Source organism: Salminus brasiliensis, chromosome 20 (genome assembly GCF_030463535.1).
Source record: "Salminus brasiliensis chromosome 20, fSalBra1.hap2, whole genome shotgun sequence".
Lineage (NCBI taxonomy): Eukaryota > Metazoa > Chordata > Actinopteri > Characiformes > Bryconidae > Salminus > Salminus brasiliensis.
The window spans coordinates 12,199,169-12,208,640 of NC_132897.1; the positions used below are offsets into that span (position 1 = coordinate 12,199,169).

The 9,472-nt window shown below is 38.3% G+C and overlaps 1 long non-coding RNA gene across 2 annotated transcripts; it reads left to right on the forward strand.

Moving 5' to 3' along the window:
- Positions 1-2,949: 2,949 nt before the first annotated feature.
- Positions 2,950-8,393, forward strand: LOC140542060 (uncharacterized). Of its 2 annotated transcripts, none has more exons than XR_011977975.1 (3): positions 2,950-3,553; positions 4,703-4,753; positions 8,247-8,393. It is a non-coding gene; the product is annotated as an uncharacterized lncRNA (long non-coding RNA). The 2 variants fall into 2 exon arrangements; XR_011977974.1 differs by lacking the exon at positions 8,247-8,393 and adding an exon at positions 5,713-6,203.
- The last annotated feature ends 1,079 nt before the right edge of the window (positions 8,394-9,472 follow it).

Here is a 9,472-nt window from a genome sequence, read left to right on the forward strand (position 1 = left end):
ATTAATATTGTAGTGGAAGGACTGATGAATACAACCAAACTGCAGAGGTGTATGCATGTGTGAAAAGGCAAAGTATTTATAGCAACTGTTTCTAATATTAACCAAAAAGTGACAAAACATCGTCCACATGTGACAATCTAAAAAGAAAAGCAGCACTGTTGATCATAAAATGAGTTTATACAATTAATGGTGGAGCGAGCAAACCTGAAATCTGTCTTACTGCCAGCTGAGATGGCTGAGACTGTAGACATTTCAGCATAGTGTTTAAGGTGGATATTAGCATATCTCATTTCACCAGGTGTTTTTTGGTAAAAGAGGATCAGACTGTAAACTAAAGCCAGCTTCAGTTCAGCTTTACAGTCTACAGCCATCACAGACCTTTGTAGTGTTGGATATTATGGGAATTCTATATGTTTATTACAAATAATGAGCATTAGGTGATGCATACAATCAAATAAACACACCAAATGATCTGTCTAAAAGTGAGTAAGGAGTGTCTTTGCATACATAACATATATATTAATAAAATGTTAATAAAAAATAAAAGCAAGGAATCATCTTCCCAGCATCCCTTGTGGGGTTGGTAGTGTGTATTAGGTTAGGTGTGTTTATGCAAATGTTTTGATATGTATTATTTGAATTGTGTTTATCAGTGTTACGTTCTTTTACAATTACATTTTTTATCTTTCTCTGTATCTTTCAGGCTGTGGTCTTCACAGCTGCACATATATTGGGAAAATGTATGTAAATTTTATTTTCATTAATTTTTATATTTTTATCTTTTTCATGGTCTCGTAAATTACCAGACGATACAAACTATATTTGAATATTCTACTTTTACTGAATTTGACTTGTGAATGTTAATTAAGATTTTGCTCTTATGTTGACAGTTTTACCATGAAGTCCTGCAAATCTGTTCTCAGTGTGCTGCTCTTACTGACCATCACTACTGGTAAGTGTGTAGACCTCTACCTGGTCTTCTTAAGGATACTCTTTACTATTTAAAAGTTCCACCTCAGCTGGATTTAGTAGAATAAATGAGTCTGATTCTGAAAGAGGCTGCAGACAGTACTGGAATGATGAGAGACTGGAATGAGATCAGCTGAGAGATTGATCACCTTTGATAACCCTTTCTCTAAATCCTTCTCTTCAGTGGCTGAATCAACTCATTCTATAATGAATGTGAAGCTCCATGACTCTGCTGTTCTCCCCTGCTCTAAGAACTGTTCTGGAGTGGTCAGATGGACGGTGTTCCAAAAACCCACTGATACTCTGGCTGAGTGTGATCAGACTTCATGCAGATCAGTGAAGGAGGGATATCAGATGATCCATGATCAGTACCTAAAAGGAGATCTCTCTCTCACCATAACTGGAGCTGACTTCAGTAAGAAAAGCTGGTACATCTGTAACTGTGATGATACAGACCTCTGTGATGTGCAACTCCTGATTAAGCGTAAGTGTCGAATCCATGTTTGGAACTCCAGTGATGTAGATGCAGTGTTTTGCCCTCAGTTTCCAGTGTTTGTGGTTGTTTTTCTCTTCAGCCTTAAACACTGAAATCCAGATGAATGTTGGAGAATCTCTGCTGCTGCAGTTGGATACATCAGACCCAGTGGAAGTGGTTTATAGCAGCACAGAAACAGCTGGACCATCCGATGTTCAGATCTGCAGAGTGGAGAGACACTCATTAAAGTGTAACCACTTATAATTCCAGCCCCTATTTCCATCTTCCACCTGAAATTACACACCTAAATCTTAAGGCTTATTTTCTCAAAGCTTACAAAAACTAGAGGCAATTTCAAGACCTAATGTTACTGAAAAACCATCATATTTGTAATAGAAACCCCTTAAAAATCTGTTTAATTAAAAATTAATCTGTAATGGTACAAATATGATGAAAACAACAAAAGAAATGTAGGCGTTTTCCTGTGTTTCATCTAGATTTTATAGACGATAAACTGAAGCCTTTATGTCCCCCAACAATTGTTGCTGTTGAAGCTCATGTCACCATGGGTCTTATTTCACCAGGCAAAATTTGGAGTTGATTCTTCCTACAGATTTGACGTTTTTCAAGCTGGAATAGACAGTGAACAGAGCTCCAAGTGTCCTTTTAGAGTCTCCAAAGTTCCCAACCTTTCCAAAATAGAAATAGCTAATTCTACTGCAGAAAAGTGTTTGTGTATAATCTGCACTTGGCAAGATTATACAACACTTGGCACTTGGCAAGATGGCAACACATTATACTATATTTCTTTACCTTCCTTGACAAACATTTGTCATCCACCTCTCCAAGTGGCCTTTTTTTAAATTTTATGCAGATTTTTTTTAATTCTAGTGCCAAACTAAGAGCAGTCACTAGTAAATAGGAGAAAAGAAGCAGGATGTTATAGCCAGCTTCACCTTTGCTTGATTAATTTAGTCAGGTTTTGTTTTTATAGCTTTCACAGCTCTCACTGCTGTCCGACTCCAGCAACTTACTTTCCCGTTCCATCTCTGTCAAAACCTCTCCAAAACCATAAAATGTTTTAATTTTTGATTTCTGAGTTTGTTTTGAAGCCAATTTTATTTGTTATTGTTTATTGTGCGTTTCTGCGAGGCTGCAGACCCGAATGCACCTGCAGAGCCAAACTTCCTGTTTACCTCCCGCCTAATTGGTCGCGCGTTACCATAACTTGACGCCTGATTGGTGTACAGACTTGATTGACGTGTCATTGGCAAGCTGAGCTTCTGAAAGCATCACTGTAAAGATTTGAAGTTGAAGGCGGAGATCCAATGGGATCATATTTTAATTTATTTTTTTTTTATCGTTATACTTAATTTTGAATTGTTGTACTTTTTTACACAAACATAAGGATTATTAACGAATGGCCTGAAGGAAAGATACACATTTGGTGTCGTTTTGAAGGTGACAACCTAAAGTACACGGTGGAATGAAGCGTGTGTGTGACACGTGTCTGTGCTGTGGGAGAAGCCAGTGCGCATGAGTGACGGATTCTGCCAGGAAGATATCTCTAGTTTTGAAAAACGTTTTCTTTTTATTTTGATCCAGTAGCCGTACATTTCACACTATAATGGTTTACATCATCGTAATCCTGAGAGACTGTCCATTCGATCGGTGTATAATGATGTCCACATTGGCTAAAAATGGCTTTATGAAAAATATGAATATGCATACTATAACTAATAGTTTTTCATAAACGTTTTCCGGACAAGTTATTTTGCGACCAGAATATTTATTTTTTTAAAGAAATGAAAGATAAAATGGCAAAAATCATCGAAAAGTAGATATTCGCAGCGTTAATATGGTGTCCTGGCTGCCTTTATTGGACCAGTAATGCTTCAGATGTATTGCTAGATATTCACAGTGATTGATTTGTGCCCCGTCGGCGGGCTAAGGCTTTTAAAGAGATTAATCATGAAGAATACGCACACAGAGTGACACTATCATCTGATCTTGAGCTGAGAGAGATGACGGTCTCTGACAGTGGGGTTTATACTATACGGGACACCTTAAATGATGAGGCCATCCACATCTACACAGTGAGCGTCTACGGTGAGTGTATTAGTGACTATTACAGCTACAGTACGGTTTGTCTGGTCTGTTGTTGGTGATGTTGGCGAAGAGGTCAGTGTTTTACAGTGTTAACCACTGCTCTGGGCTTTATTGGTGGGGTTAGTTGTGAGTTTCTGAGGGGTTTAGTGTGTTAGACTCTCTGTGTAACTCAGTCTACAGTCAGAATTACAGCACTGTGAATACAGGAACCAGAACTGGCTTGGTAAAATGAACGTCCATCAGTATTAAAGCACTTCATTCAGGGAGGTTGAAATGATCATAGGGCGGGAGAGGATGTGTCTCTTACGTTGTAACTCCACTTCAGAACCAAGTATGAGCTCTTTATAACTCTACAGTTTCAGCAGCTCTGCTGTCTGTTAGCATCCGTCACATTCTCTTTGAGAACTGAGCCGGTATCCAGTGTGTGTTTCTGGCACAGTGCCCAGCAGTGTAGTGTAGGCATCCTCCATCCATAAGACGACTGCTCACTGCACACTCTTGACCTTTTTGTTCCATAAATAACCATTTTTACATTTAACTGTATAAAAAGGTCTATAAGGCCAATTAAGTCACCTTCCATTTAAACCAAAATGTTTTACAAGTGAAATAATTAAATTATTAACTTAAATTCAATGAAAAAAAGAAATATCAGTGTTTTGATTATTATTATAGATTGTTTATAATGACCAAAATATTAATGAAATTCAGTCAGCTGCCATATAAAGTTCAGTGCTTGACTGGACACTGTCCGGTCATCCAGGTGGGTGTGACAGGCTGTAACTCTGTGCAGGATTGATTATTATTTGAAACTAAAGAGCTTTTAGAAAATTAGAACCATTTGGTTCCAATTGCTGTAGTTTAGATCTCCTTAAGCTACAGAATTTATTTTTAATATGAAATCAGGGTTCATAATTTACTGCTTTATTTGAAGCTGAAGCGAAATGTTATTTGTTTAATAATTGGTGTATCCTGGTGATGGTAAAGTGAAAGAAAAATTTCCCAAAAAAGTTTTGACCAGAGTGAGGTAATTCCATTCCCACTCAGATGGAGCTCTGATCAGAAGTGGAGATATGAAACTTTCCAGATGATGTAAAATGTTGATCCTGAGGCTGAGATCTTACACTGTATTGATGTTGTTGTGTGTTTCAGGTGATTCTGATCAGGCCCAGAAGTCCATTAATACCCCCAGTGATCAATCAGGTGTGTATTACAGCCCACTGTATATAGATGCTTCTGTACTGCTTATGCTGCAGTGTTATGTTACAGTAAATCTGATTCAGTACAGTAGGTTTGATTCATGCTGTTACAGTAAATCTGATTCACACTGTTAAAGTAAATCTGATTCACACTGTTACAGTAAATCTGATTCAGCACAGCAGATCTGTTCAGTACAGTAGATTATTTTCATACTGTTACAGTGTATCTGATTCATACTGTTTTTGTAGATCTGTTCCAGTGCAGTAAATCTGATTCATACTGTCAACGTAGATCTGATTTAACACAGCATATCTGATTCGGTATAATAGAGCTGATTCCTACTGTTACAGTAGATTTGATTCCTACTGTTACAGTAGATTCAGTACAATATATCTGATTCCTACTGTTACAGTAGATCTGATTTAATACAATAGATCTGATTCCTGTTGTTACAGTAGATCTGATTCAGTACATTATATCTGATTTTTACTGTAACAGTAGATCTGATTCAGTACAATAGATCTAATTCCTACTGTTACAGAAGACCTGATTCAGTACAGTAGATCTGATTCATACTGTTATAGTAAATCTGATTCATACTGTTACAGTTGATATGATTCATTCTATTACAGTAGATCTTATTCAGTACAGTGTTTATTATTGCTGTTCCTGGATACTGTCTGCTCTGAGTTTTACCCACCTGATCCAGATGATGAAGGGTGTGATCATCAGGGTAAACAGAATCAGGAGGGTTTGGGGTTTAACGGTTTAACCTGTGGAGAACAGTGAGAGACCATGAGGAGGACTAACAGACACTACAGGAGAGTTTTAATAGTGTATTAACAGATTATAGTAATTATAAAACACTAATCAGATTTATATATATATATATATATATATATATATATATATATATATATATATATATATATATTGTGTGTGTGTGTGTGTGTGTCTTATAGATCAGGGAGCTGCTCTGCCAGGGTGGGTAGTTCCAGTGCTGCTGCTGATGGGGGCTGTGTGTGGGGTATTAGTGGGGGTGATTTTGTGGCAACAACTCAGCAACTCCAGAAGGAATCAGAGAGGAATGGAGTAACAGCAATCCAGAAGAACAGGAGAGATTGTCACCCTCCAGTGAAAACCAGGACTAAGCCTGAGAGATCATTCCCAATCCCCCTCTCTCTCTGTTTACTATTGATGAGTGCTGAGTGTGTGAGGAACTGGTCATGTCTCCGTATGGAGAATCTGCTCCTCATCTACAGAATGTTGGTGTAGCAGTCTGAAACTGTAGATCTAATTACTTTATGGTTTCATAGCGTTACCAGTTGCAGTCGGTAAAGAGAGATATGTAAATAATTTTGTATTGTCAGTGTAAGGCCATTGTGCAATGTTTGCAACGTCAACTTATCATAGTTTATTTTGTAGAGCCCAAAACACACCATTACTCACAAATGTCCAGTTTCAAGATGAAAATAATAAACTTTTTTTACCCTTTAAATCTGTATACTTGAATTTATACAATATACAATAAATATAATTTTAAAAAGCATTGTAATAGCTTTTTTCAGTTCAGTTCCTCCTCTAGACAGAGGTGTAATTAACGAATAACATTTACTCTCGTTACTGTAATTAAGTTTTCTTGTTTATTTGTACTTTTAAAAGTAGTTTTTAAAACCTGTAATTTGACTTTTACTTAAGCATATTTAATTTGAAGCTAAATTTTAAATCATGTCTGTCTGAGTAAAAAGGTGTTAGAAACAGTGTTTAGCTCAGCAATCCCTCCTTAGTGCAGCTCTTCTGTTTATTTCATAGTTCCTCACTGCTGTACACACCAAACACACTAGATGGCAGCACTAAATCAGAGAGGTGGGTGTGAGTTATGCCAGCTGGGCATCTCTATTTCACTGGGCAAGTAAGACACATTTCCAGAAAGCAGGAAAATGACAAGGGCTCATTTATTTTGTGTTGTGGAGTGGCGAGCTGCACTGGTTCTCTGTTAACCGCCAGCATTTGTGAGCTAAATAGTTCAATGGTCTGTTTTACTGTGTGCGCATGTTACCTAATTGAAACTAATCCTGCTTGCATGCTAAAGCCAAAGAGTTGACTCTTACTCATGGTTTTATTCACATTTGATGGAAATAACAGCTCAAACTCTTCATCAGCAGTACTGAGCCCCGCAGCTGCAATCCGACAGAAATGTGAATCGGTTCGTAATAAAATGTTTGTGAACGGACGATGAGGAATATTCCTCTAATCCCGCTCCTTCCGCTCATTTTCCGCTGTAGGTTTAATGTTGTGCTCGTCTCGCTGTTCAAGCCGGGGAATTCTGGCGTTTTTATCATTTCCTGATGTTTTAACTCTGTAAACAGATCCGTGTTCCGCTTCCGCTACATCTCCACCAGTAGACCAGATTATCAGCTGATACTGATCCTGATTTAATTCTGCAGTAATCTGAAGCATGGAGGAAATGTCTCCCACTGAAAGAGTTTAAGAGATGGGACAGAAGTAATAAAGGAGACTTTGATAAGGCGACCATGATCGTCTGATCATTTCTACCACTGCACTACATCACTGGACCAGAGAGCCAGTAGAGATCCTAGTCAGCTCATCAAAGGTAATGGGAGGCATGAATGTTTAAAAATAAAAAAAGAAAAACATCCAGTATAATTTATATATATATATATATATATATATAGAGAGAGAGAGAGAGAGAGAGAGAGAGAGAGAGAGAGAGAGATAGCTAGATAGCTAGCATCAGGACGCAGAAAAGTCCCCGGATGACTGACTGCTTCCGGAGACATTTTGGAGTATGTGACCAAAACACAACTGAGGTGGTGGAACCGCTGGAGGCTGAGGGTCGTCAGTGAACGGTGGCAAGGGGGGAAAAAATTGAGTTCTTTACGAGGTGAGAGGCTGCAAACATTTGAATTTAGTTTTTTGCTTGTAAATGAGCGATTTATAAAGGTCAGGTTTGGTGAATTTTGGGAGTTTTAGGACTGAATGTTCAGCATTAAGAGTTGGGTTAACTTTGATAGCTAACTAGCTAACGTTCCCCTCAGTAAGTAGCACACAGCTAACGCTGCTCAGTGTAGACCGGCGCTTCATCCATCAAAAGAAAAACAACGGTTTCCGCGTTTAGTCGTTAACTACCACCCTCTCTGTCTTTCGGCAGTCCTGACGAGCTGAGGAAGGTTTAATTGGAGACCGATCAGTCTGTATTAACCGATCTCAGCTTGTGAAAACGCTACAGATATATAGAGAGACTAGTCTGTCTTCACCAGAACCAGACCGGCTGCAATGGAGCACATTTAGAACCAAAGCCTGGTTTAAATTCAGGAGCTGTAGAAATATTAACCAGCATGCTTGGTGGAGAAGCTCTTCTGTAGCACTGAGTTTTAATACTGTATGTTAAAATCAAAGCTTAACTTGCATTTAAACTGTGTGTGTGTGTGTGTGTGTGTGTGTGTGTGTGTGTGTGTGTGTGTGTGTGTTTCAGATTCAGCTTTCCTGGCAGTAGAAAGTGAGGAGAGATGATGGAGGGAGGCTGAGGAGGAGGAAAGAGGACTAGAAAGGATAATGCAGAAAATAAAGAGTTCAATGAAACCACTGCAAAGACTTGTCGTTATTGTGTTTTGTGCTGGAGTGTGTAACTGTGTGTAAATATACAAGTTAGACTGGTCATTTCAGTTTAAAGAAGCTGGTGAAAAGGACAGTACAGTTTATGTATGTGTATTTAATTATTATTATTTTAAATGTGTAAAAATCCTCTCCCTGTTTTATTCCCCAAAACTAACTGACTAAGGTAAGGGCATCTCTTATTCCCATGTAAATCTTTTCAGATGTTTTAATATTTGGGGTGAAAAGGGATCATTGTGGTCAGGTCCTGTTAACCTAAAGTTTGGTCAGCATGTCATTTTATACAGTCATCTGATAAAGCTATGTTTGCTTCTGTGTTAAGAATGTCAGTAAAAGGCAGATGTAGGAAGGAAAATGTAAACAGAGGAACATGTTAAATGATCTTTACTCTGGAAAATGGGAAGCACTCTCTGCTGAAAACACTAATGTGAAGGGTATGCTGAGTTGAAAGGGTAAAGCAGGTATTGTCCCATGGACTCATGGACTGAGCCGCTGCATATTGTCCAGCATTGGCAAAATAAAGAACTATGCCATGTGTGGGGTCTGTACTTTCACTGTGATGCTGTGAACAATGCTCTGCTACCTTCACCAGGAGGGAGATTTGAATACTAATCAAACTGTTCCACCTTGACCTTTCCTTTTCTGTCTTTGTACCTTACTTAGTCCTAGTCTCCTTAGTACACAGAGCTGTTTGGGTTAATTTAGTCTCCCCCTCGTCATTAGTCTACTTCAGGTGTTTTCCATTGTTAGCCTGTTATGATTGTCAGGTGCTCCTACTCTGTTTTCTTGTCTCTTTTTGTTTTGATGCTCCTTTCTCTGTTGTGTGTGTTTACCACCTGCATGTCTGGACCCCTTGTTCCTCACCAGTTTGGTTCTTTTTATTAAAACCATTATCCTGATTTTACGTTCACCTCAACCTTCCTTCCACCCAAAAGTGACAGAGCAACAGACCACTACAATGGATTTAGCAGGTAATTATTACTTAATATTTTCTTTGTCCATGATTGGAGTAAGATGGAGAATCATGTCAGTGGTATGATTGTATAATGTTCAAAAGAAAAGATTGACACATTTATCTTGTAATAA